Source organism: Leucopleurus acutus (assembly GCF_964270905.1).
Source record: "Leucopleurus acutus genome assembly, chromosome: 2".
Lineage (NCBI taxonomy): Eukaryota > Metazoa > Chordata > Mammalia > Artiodactyla > Delphinidae > Leucopleurus > Leucopleurus acutus.
In genome coordinates, this window is record NC_139143.1 from 53250320 (window position 1) to 53262388 (window position 12069).

General features: G+C 41.2%; 1 protein-coding gene across 1 annotated transcript in view; it reads right to left on the minus strand.

The window, feature by feature from the left end:
- The window catches only part of RNF2 (ring finger protein 2), a 54535-nt gene extending 44420 nt beyond the window's left edge, over positions 1-10115 (minus strand). The window contains exon 1 of the mRNA XM_082860745.1: positions 9848-10115. The gene's annotated coding sequence lies outside the window, so the exon portion shown is untranslated. The remainder of the gene's footprint in view (positions 1-9847) is intronic.
- Between the last annotated feature and the right edge of the window lie 1954 nt (positions 10116-12069).

A 12069-nucleotide genomic window follows, 5' to 3' on the forward strand; every position in this document is an offset into this window, starting at 1 on the left:
TAATATCCATCCTTCTAAAACTCTTCCAAAAAACTGCAGAGGAAGAAACAATCCCAAACTCATTCTATGAGGCCACCATCACCCTGATACCAAAACCAGACAAAGATACTACAAAAAAAGAAAATTACAGACCAATATCACTCATGAATATACATGCAAAAATCCTTAACAAAATACCAGCAAACAGAATCCAACAATACATTAAAAGGGATTTATCCCAGGGATGAAAGGATTCTTCAAAATACGCAAATCAATGTAATACACCATGTCAACAAGCTGAAGAATAAAAAACATATGATCATCTCAATAGATGCAGAAAAAGCTTTTGTCAAAATTCAACACCCATCTATGAGAACTCTCCAGAAAGTGGGCATAGAGGGAACCTACCTCAACATAATAAAGGCCATATACAACAAACCCACAGTAAACATCATTCTCAATGGTGAAAAACTGAAAGCATTTCCTCTAAGATCAGGAAAAAGACAAGGATGTCCACTCTTGTCACTATTATTCAACAGAGTTTTGGAAGTCCTAGCCACTGCAATCAGAGAAGAAAAAGAAATAAAAGGAATACAAATTGGAAAAGATAAAGTAGAACTGTCACTGTTTGCACATGGCATGATACTATACACAGAGAATCCTAAAGATGCCACCAGAAAACTACTAGAGCTAATCAATGAATTTGGTAAAGTTGCAGGATACAAAAGTAATGCACACAAATCTCTTGCATTCCTATACACTAATGATGAAAATCTGAAAGAGAAATTAAGGAAACACTCCCATTTACCACTGCAACAAAAAGAATAAAATACTTAGGGGAGAATAAGGGAGAATAAAATACCTACCTAGGGAGACAAAAGACCTGTATGCAGAAAACTGTAAGACACTGATGAAAGAAATTAAAGATGATACAAACAGATGGAGAGATATACCATGTTCTTGGACTAGAAAAATCAATATTGCAAAAATGACTATACTACCCAAAGCAATTTACAGACTCAAGGCAATCCCTATCGAATTACCAATGGCATTTTTTTACGGAACTAGAACAAAAATCTTAAAATTTGTATGGAGACACAAAGGACCCCGAATAGTCAAAGCAGTCTTGAGGGAAAAAATGGAGCTGGAGGAATCAGACGCCCTGACTTCAGACTATACTACAAAGCTACAGTAATCAAGACAGTATGGTACTGGCACAAAAACAGAAATAAAGATCAATGGAACAGGATAGAAAGCCCAGAGATAACCCCACACACATATGATCAACTAATCTATGACAAACGAGGCAAGGATATACAATGGAGAAAAGATAGCCTCTTCAATAAGTGGTGCTGGGAAAACTGGACAGCTACATGTAAAAGAATGAAATCAGAACACTCCCTAACACCATACACACACAAAAAAACTCAAAATGGATTAGAGACCTAAATGTAAGACTGGACACTATAAAACTCTTAGAGGAAAACATAGGAAGAACACTCTTTGACATAAATCACAGCAAGATCTCTTTTGATCCACCTCCTAGGGTAACGCAATTAAAAACAAAAATAAACAAATGGGACCTAATGAAACTTAAGAGCTTTTGCAAAGCAAAGGAAACTACAAACAAGACGTAAAGACAACCCTCAAAATGGGAGAAAATATTCACAAACGAATAAACGGACAAAGGATTAATCTCTAAAATATATAAACAGCTCATGCAGCTCAATATTAAAAAACAAACAACCCGATCAAAAAATGGGCAGAAGACCTAAGTAGACATTTCTCCAAAGAAGACATACAGATGGCCAAGAAGCACATGAAAAGCTGCTCATCACTAACTGTTAGAGAAATGCAAATCAAAACTACAATGAAGTATCACCTCACAGCAGTTAGAATGGGCATCATCAAAAAATCTACAAACAACAAATGCTGAAGAGGGTATGGAGAAAAGGGAACCCTCTTGCACTGTTCGTGGGAATGTAAATTGATACAGCCACTGTGGAGAACAGCATGGAGCTTCCTTAAAAAATTAAAAATAAAATTACCATAGGACCCAGCAATCCCACTACTGGGCATATACCCAGAGAAAACCATAATTCAAAAAGACATATGCACTCCAATGTTCACTGCAGCACTATTTGCAATAGCCAGGTCATGGAAGCAACCTAAATGTCCGTCAACAGACGAACGGATAAAGATGTGGTACGTATATACAATGGAATATTAGTCAGCCATAAAAAGGAATGAAATTGGGTCATTTGTGGAGATGTGGATGGATCTAGAGACTGTCATACACAGTGAAGTAAGTCAGAAAGAGAAAAACAAATATTGTTTATTAACGCATATATGTGGAACCTAGAAAAATGGTACAGATGAACCGGTTTGCAGGGCAGAAATAGAGACAGAGATGTAGAGAACAAATGTATGGACACCAAGTGGGAAAAGTGGCGGGGCATGATGGTGGTGGTGGTGGTGGTGTGAGGAACTGGGAGATTGGGATTGACATATATACACTAATATCTATAAAATGGATAACTAATAAGAACCTGCTATATAAAAAAATAAAATAAAATTCAAAAAAAATTGTTCATATTTACCCACAAAGAAACAAAAAAAACTTTTTAAGATCAAGGATAAGAAATTAAATTCATTAGAACTAAACAACATAAAAAGAAACTAAATTGAGTTATTTGCAATGAGGTGGATGGACCTAGAGACTGTCATACAGAGTGAGGTCAGAAAGAGAAAAACAAATACCATATGCTAACACATATATATGGAATCATAAAAAAAAAAAAATGTGTCTGAAGAACGTAGGGGCAGGACAGCAATAAAGACACAGACCTAGAGAATGAACTTGAGGACATGGGGAGGGGAAGAGTAAGCTGGGACGAAGTGAGAGAGTGGCATGGACATTTACACACTACAAAGGTAAAACAGATAGCTAGTGGGACGCAGCTGCACAGCACAGGGAGATCAGCTCCGTGCTTTGTGTCCACCTGGCGGGGGGGGGGGGGGATAGGAAAGGTGGGAGGGAAGCGCAAGAGGGAGGAGATATGAGGATATAAGTGTATGTATAGCTGATTCACTTCGTTATGCAGCAGAAACTAACACACCATTGTAAAACAATTATTCTCCAATAAAGGTGTTAATAAAAAAAAACTAAACAACAGGTATAATTTCTAATCTTGCTAAGTGTCTTTTTAAAAGCACAGAGAGGGACTTCCCTGGTGGTGCAGTGGTTAAGACTCCAAGCTCCCAATGCAGAGGGTCCAGGTTTGATCCCTGTTCAGAGAACTAGATCCCACATGCACGCAGCAACTAAGGGTTCACATGCCACAACTAAAGCGCCCACGTGCCGCAACTAAGACCTGACGTAACCAAAAAAATAAATAAAAGCACGGAGATTTTCTGTAATTGGTATTATAAAACAACATAAATAAAACAAAACCAAAATAGGTAATTTCCAGTCAAAATAGTAACAGCATCTATTTCTTCTACTACCTTAGGCCCTTGTCATTTAAACAATCTGCAAAGTGGTAGTTCTGTGCCTAAGTGTATAAATTTGGGGTATTGTCTCATGACATAAGATATTTAGCCCTGGTGAAAGGAAATTAATGAAGCACATCAACCTTAACAGACAATTATTTAAGGAGATTGGGAATACTACACTATTGACCAGACTTGGGAAAAGTAGGGTTATAGGACATCTACAACTCCTCCCACACTCCATTTCACCCTAAAAATCTTCTTTTAAATATGGAGACTCAAAAACTTGAAAGTAGACACACAACTATGCCGCAGATCAATCTGTCTTTCTCTCTTTCAAGATCCATGCCACAGATCAATCTGTCCCTCTCTCTTTCTTCAAATACACCCTCTTACATTTACAATGCTCTTTACATTACCTCTTAAACCTTTACAAATAACATGGAAGGTCAAGAGAGTGCTATTTTTTTATTATTATTATTTTTATAGAAAAGAAAACAGAAAGGTCAAGAATCTTGCTAGTAGTGGAACCAGACCTAGAAACCAAGCCTCCTGCCTTCAATTCTGAAGCTCCTTCTACTATACACAACACTACCCCTTCTGTAATACAGGAAAGCCTACAAAACATTTGGCTGGATTCCAAGACAGCCGTCCCAGACTGAATTAGACTCTATACAGACAGCTGTCCCAGACTGAATTAGACTCTATACAGACAGCCGTCCCAGACTGAATTAGACTCTATACAGTAAATAGTGTAAATAGTGAGGATTTAATGCAATTACTGGCATGGAGGCATACATCTTTTTATAAGTGAAAAATCAGTTGGTTTTAAGTTAAATCAACATAGTCTGTGTATGGTGGGGGAAACACGCAGAATACTCTTCTAAAAAAGAAGTCGAAATGAAGTATGCAGATTTGCACATTTTATAATAGCTAATAGAGGTAGTGTAATCAACACAGTGAGTAGAAAAAAGAAAACAGTAGACAGCTAAAAAGAACAATGTAAATAGAAACTGCATGATGTTTTTATTTTTAAGAAATAAAAGGAGGGGCTTCTTTTCTTCCTCCCCCCACCCCAAAATAATTTGAGATTTTAGAACATTAGGCTCTAAAATGAGAAGTAGAAGAGGATTTTATTTAGCCATCAAACAAAATCCCTGCCAAAACTGCTGGATCTGGAATACAACACATCAGAAATCCAAAGTCCTATTTGTAGATCAGTTACTTGTACTATATAGTTTATATTAACCAATTATTTAAATCTTTCAATTCTCATATCTATAAGATCATAACACTCTAGCCAAACTATTTTCTAGTGACCTTGGAAGGAGGAAACAATGTCTACAAAGGTAATGAGCAATACTTTAATTCCCATTATCCACTGCAAAAATGAATATTCCTCAAACATCTTCTATGTGTGAAATACTAGGCTAGGCTGTAAGTACAGAGAAAATGATGGTCTTTATAATCTAGAAAAATAAAGCACAGAGAAATGCTTAACTAATGACAATAACTGCATGATAAATCTGAGGCATCTCAGAGAAACAGCTTTCATAGGACAGCAGTCAAACAGAATGAAACTGGATTTGATCAAGATACCAAATAAAAACAGTAGTCATTAGGTTTAGCTGGGAAGAGAAGAGGCAAGTAGGCTGCTATGTCCTTTGGGTTCCCAAAGCATATCACTTATCTGTTACTGCATTTAACACACTGTATGGTAGTTTGTCATCTCTGCTTATTCAATTGAATGAGACCCTATTCGCTTCATTTTTCTATCCCTAATCCCTAGCAGAAGGTCTGGCACACAGAACATAATCAATATATGTTTTTTGAACAGGCAAGGTAAGGACAGGATTCCCTATTTAAATTATTTGAATCTATACTACTTGTGCAGGTAATTTACTCCCTGTTTCTCAACTCCAAAACCACCACTCTAGACTGCTCTGTGGTGCTTAGGCTGAGACTGTGCAACTGTATTTCACCAACTCTTCTGCCAGGGGGCTCCCTGTTAGGCTTTGCCAATGGAGGTAATGAATGGAGATGGGAAAGCAGGAAGATGGGTGAGGGGACTTCCTTCCAGTTACTGGCAGCAGCAATTGGTTCCAGCCTCCAGCTTCTTTCAGTATCCCCCAGAACTAATCAGCAGTTCAACAAGGCTGACCTCAAAAGTTCAGAACCAGGCCAGTAGAACCTCTTTTCTGAGCTCTTTACCTGATTACTATAACGTTCTCTTTTTGCTCTTAACACTCATCTACCCATCTCCCTATATTAAATCCCCTCTGTTCAAATTCCTATTGAAGTTTGTTTTCTCTGTTGGACACTAATACATTGTTAATCACAGTGATTCTAGCTGCTCTCCTCTGAGATACCTTGCTTCTTTACTGAAGGGAAAAGCAAAGGAACATTAGAGTTATAGGTAAAATATATTTTAGGGAAAAAAAACCACCAAACCCTTTAAATTAATGTCTATTAAATTGCAACAAAAAAATCATTTAACTTTTGTGATTTAAACTATCCAGCTTGCAAAGGAAAAAAAAAGAGAGGAAACGAGAAACATTTAAACAGTTCAGGCTATTCCAAGCACACACCCCCACATCCTCTCACTAGAGCACATGTATCCTAGAGAAAATGTGAGATAGTGGAGCTGGTCTGCTGTTCCTCAGTGGTCTCAGTTCCCACAAGCCTCTCCTGGTATGAGCATGATGCCACGCTGAATGTGATTCTTATATTTAAAGACTTTTTTTCTTTTTGCTGTGTTCAACACAGCCCATACTGCAGGCTGACTACTTCATCTAGTGTTCAACAAAAGAAACAACAATCTATTCCAACACTAAAGCTGAACTGAACTTATTGGTATGTTTTCCTATCCTAAGGGATTTTCAAGCATAATTTCTTACTACATGTGTTTTTCATTTTATGCACTGACGTTTAGAATCCAACTTCTTCATAAACTATAACTACACGCTACAGCATAGGAACAAAAAGAAATCCCTCTTGCAGAAGAGCCCCAAATCAACACAACTGTTGAAAACAAACGACCAAAATGCTTTGTTCAAATGTTATGGTTTGTTACTTCATTTAATAAAATGCCCTCATTAGACAATTTAATCTGAGGTTAATATCAAAAATAATTTTTCGGGCTTCCCTGGTGGCGCAGTGGTTGGGAGTCCGCCTGCCGATGCAGGGGACACGGATTCGTGCCCCGGTCCGGGAAGATCCCACCTGCCCCGGAGCGGCTGGGCCCGTGAGCCATGGCCGCTGAGCCTGCGCGTCCGGAGCCTGTGCTCCGCAACGGGAGAGGCCACAACAGTGAGAGGCCCCAACAGTGAGAGGCCCGCGTACCGCAAAAAAAATAATAATAATAATTTTTCATTATTGTACTTAATAAATTGATTTTTAAAAATTATGACAAAATGGCAGATACGTAGAGAGAAGGAAAATTCAAGCAATGAGAATCTTTCTCAGAATTCTTAGTAACGTATGTATATAGTTCCTGAGCATCCAAGAAAAGGTATCACTAGCCCGAGACATATTAGTCCACTTCGGCTGCCTAACATCCATAAGACAAAAGAGAAGTGAAAAAAATTTTAAAGTTGAAAGTCCATGCCAGTTCCACTGAGGTTCCTCCACAAAGCATATAAGTGGAGAGGGGGCCACCTACTCCCTTAGCATAATTCGGGGACTCATCACCTAGCTCCTGCCCATGGACATACTAACACGAGCTGCTACTTAACTGCCAAAAGTCCCATTACCACAGTCAGTATATCCATGTAAAATCAACCAAGCTATACACCTTACAAGAGACACCAGAGGACCCGTCTGACACATTAGGTAGACAAAGTGAAAGTCTGGGGGGAGGGTGGGACAGTGGGGAATAGACAGGATATCTGGATCTACAGAGAATGGACAGGGTAAATTTTACTGTACCTTTGTACCCAAATTATATGGGGATCTACTCACTTAAATGCAAATAAACATTCAATAAGTTACTATAATAACTTATTGATATCTTGAAAGATTCCAAAGAAATGAAAAACATCAGGAAATTAAATAACTAATGTCTGACGACAATGTCTGTCTTCCACACCATGCGTAACAAACATTAATTAAAAATCAAGTGTAGATCTGTATGCCCTCAGACTGTACATAATCTCACAGTATTTTTCCCTTTTTAAAAACTGCAAACTGTGATACATTGTCTAGTTTCCCCAGATTTAACAAATGAGTCGATACAAAGGTGTGAGGTGCTTTAAGTCACACCAGAAATGCTGCCGTAATTTTAATAAAGTGCATTTTAATGTTAACTCACTTTTCTTGCTAGAAGGAATTATGCTTCTGTGCTAATGTATAGAAAAGAAACTGTCACTGAAACATCTGGTTATATATTATTCATTAGACATATATCACCTTTACTCCAAAGACTGCATAATATAAACACAAATCACGAATAAATCAAATTAAAGAGACAGACCTGACACCACATGCTGCAGGTCAGTAACAGACAAATGAAATTCCAAAGATGTTTGCTGACCTGCTCCATATTTCTATCCACACAAACCTGGGAGCTAGCAGTCTGAGTGTTCCACACAGGCAGAGGAAAAAACTCAAAATTCGCAGTCTGTTGAATGTCTGCATTGCCTACAGTATATTAATGGTTCTAATTTAAAATCTTTCTATGCAGCACATTTGAGGACCATCAGCATATTTTTCTAATACTCAAGCGGACTAGCCTACTCAGGCAGTTTTCCTTCATAAATTCTCCATTTCACTCTCACAACTACTATAATTTACCTCAAATGTGTATTCCACAACGGTACCTGAAGGAAATTATCTCCAATCCTTAGAAAAAGTAAGGGGCCATATTTGCTGTGTTAGCCTTGGAAAATGGAGTCTTATATAACTACCCATTATTTTACTAAAAATCACATTAAGTGTACAAACAAGATTTTAAAAGATACCTGTTGATTGTGACAAGTAAAAATTTTAGGGGAAAAAAGGAATAACCAAGAGTCATATTGCTGCCATTTAAATGCTTTATAAGTCAAAGGATGAAACACTCACTTTAAAACCAAGCTCTAACACCAATCTAAGTTATTAAAATACTCAACAACTACACTCTAATGCAAGTGAGGAAAGTAGATTATCTGCCAATTACACTAAGTATTCCAGCTGATCATCTTGGAACTACCAAAAGTAGACTGTGTGATGCAAATCACACACACATTAGTTTTAAACATAATTCTCAGTCTAAAACAATGAAACCATGTCTCAATTTTTTTACTTTTTAAAAGAAGTAAACCATATTACTACAATACCGAATGCAAAGCTACCCTTTTCACAGCAAACAAGTATCTTTACACACCTTCGAGAAACCTGACATTTTCAAACCATTTTACCACGTAAAGGTACACATTCTCTAAAACTTCTAACAGCCAGGCAATAGATACCCCAAAAAGATTCAAGGAGATAAGCCTATAATTGGTCTTAGGGGCCAAATAATCGGAATGAACCTCAAAGTTTTAGAGACCAATTTTTACTAACAGTATCTCTGGGAGCATGGATGCAACGTCTGTAGGAGGGAAATGATCCTGACAACCAGGACGAGGGCTGCCCGGCGACAGTCGGTACCAAAGACCTCAGCGTACACGACTGGGTTCAAAACGCGAAGCTTCCATCAGAAACAAACCAAGACACCCCCTCCCCCCACGACTCCTCCGGGGCAACCTCGAGGTTTCAGAAAGCAGCAACAGATACTCCCGAGCAAGCAAGCGGCAGTCCAGGAATGTTTTAACCAGGAGGGGTCTCCCCGCAGCCTACAGAGAACCCCGACGCCGAGGAGCGCCTCTACACTCGAACCCTGACTCCAGCACCCCGGGGGGAAGCGGGCTATTTGCACAAAGCGCCCCTACCTCACTCTCCACAGTGCGGACACACACACCCGGCTGCGAGGGGGAAGCCCGGGGAGGAAAATCCTGCATTCCACGCGGTTCGCCCCCGGAGAGCGGACGTGGAGAGGTTGGGGTCCCCGCCCCGGGAGGCGAGGGGGCCGCACCGCAGCCCCGGCCTCCGCGCAGAGGAGCGAGCGGTTCGCACGAAGGAAGGAATCCCCGAGATTCGCCCACGGGGTCCTCCCCAAGCTGGACTCCCCACCCCCGCCAAGACCCTCGAAGAAACGGGAACAATGAGAAGCCGCCTCCCCCGCCATCCCCGCCCCGAGAGCGGCCGGGGGTGGCGGCGCCATCTCTCCTCACACCCCCGCGAACACACCCCCCCCCCGGCCCCGGGGCGGCCGTCAGCCTCCCGCAGCCACGCCGAGCTAACGCGCGACCGAGCCCGCCGCTTCCGCGCCCCTCGCCTACCCGCCCGCCCCGCTCACCGGCTCCTGCTCCAGTCCGGGGCTGCGCTAGCCGCGGCCGGAGCGAGACTCAGGTACAGGGTGCCGCGGCTGCCGGCGCCGCCGCACAATATGGCGAGCCTCGGCTTCCGCAATGGAGCTCGGGAAATACAACAGGGGCCGCTCAATATTCATGAGAGACCGAGGGGAAGCCGGCTCGGCCGGCGAAGCGGAGAGGGCGGGAAGGAACGAGTGGGCGAGGGGGCGGAGGCGCGGGACGGGGACGTGCACTGCGCCAGGAGGCCCGTGGCGCAAGGGGAGGGGGCGCCGCCGCGTGCTGCCAGGAGGACCCGAGCCACCGCCCCGCCCCGGGCCGTCCGGCCCCGCCCCCCGGCGCCCTCCGCGGGGCAACGGAGCCCCCGGCCAATGCCCGGATGACGACTGCGCAACTTCGTACTCGGCGTTCTCTCTCCTTGAGGTCTCCTGACCCTACCTGTGACCCCCGTTAAGCCTCCCTGGCCGGCTGCTGGGGATCGGGTTCGGACTCCTGCTCTCGCCTGTGACTCCCTAAAACACAACCAGTTAGTCTACCAAAGAGTATATAAAATGTGTATAAATTAAGCTACAAACTGAAGTAACGAAAGAGTTCCGTGAACTCAAGATATACTATTGGTGAGATGACCTGTTCTCTGGAAAAGGTAACCAACGCTCCCAGATAGTTAATGTGAAGGCACTTCTGGCACGAAGGAATGGACTGCACTGGGGATTGGGCGAACTGGGTTTATAGCTTCCAATGTGTCTCTTAACTATGTGACTTAACTAAATTATATAATAGCTCTGGACTTTACTTTCCTCATTTGCAAAATGAGAGGATTGTGTTGAATGATTCTTAGGTCCTTTCCAGCTTTTGAATTCTGTAAAACTCTCTACAAGCAATGCCAAATAAATGGTATGAATTTACATAAGATTTTGGAAAAGCAAAGGAACCGTTCCAGCTGGTGTGTTCAGGGGAGATTTCCTGAGGAGCTTGGAGTCGAGTAGGACTGTGAGTGTTAGCTTTGGATAGGTAGAAAGAAAGAAGACAGGCATTAAAATATTAAACACAACAGACTGTGTGCCCTACCTAACAATCCATTAAGGTAAACAAGAGCAAAGACAGTGACTTCAAAACTGTCACTAACTATCTAAAGCTTTAAATAAGAAATGACAATTCTCAGATTCTACCAGCCCTTCAAGGTTAAGGTCTTTTTCCAATGTGGAAAAAAAAAAAAAATCAAAATAATTAGGAATGCTTCTGCTTCTACAAGGTCCACTTTCTAGAGACAGGGCAGTTGCAGAAGCATCTCCCTTCTTTGTTCACAACTGCACATGTTCAATTAATGCTGCTCATAATTCAGAACGTTTTGCTTTAGTCAAAATGCTTATGAAAATAATGTGTGGTTAGTTTAAGAAATTCAATTGATGTTGAGGAAAGTGATCATCATTAAAAAGCATAGGAACTTTATGGATAAAAGTTAAATATGGTACTTTAAAAAAATTCACAGGACAATTGATGGAAAACTTATGGGATATCTGGATTAAATGTGATTAAAAAGCTAGACCTCAGGCTAGCATCCTTAATATGAAAGACACTACTGACAAATTAATGGAACTCATTATCTATTTTATCTCTTACTCAGAAACTTGGACTGAGTATTATGGGCCTTCCCTGACTACCTTAATCAGGAAAGGCTGTGTTATGGTATAGTAACAAATCTCCGTGCCTTAACACAACAGAAGTTTATTGCTTGCTCATGCTTCATGTGAATCAGACTCATTCTATTTCAGTCACTCCAGGACTGACAGAGGGCTCCAGATTGACAGAGGGCTCACCATCTTGTAGCTGTATCACCCAGAACACAGCAACTGAGTCTCTGTGGCAGAGGAAGAAAGTGAGTAAAGAATTCCTTTGAACTTTTCACAGCCTTAGCTTGGGAAGGAAACAGATCGCTGATCACATGTCATTGGCCAAAACTAGTTACATAGCCTCCTCCATCTGCAAGGGGACTGAGTCCTTGAGCTGAGGCTGAACCGAGTTCAGAAGAAGTGGTGATATTTGTGGCCAATACTGACGTCAATCACCCTGACCCCACCAGTCAGCTTCTAGATATTATGAAAAAAACTCTAAGAAGTTTTATTTCATAACACTAGCTCTTTTGAGTGGCTTCAAGAAAGGTATGCTTTCAAAACATAAACTCTCTGTACTTGTTAAGAGTTGATTATCA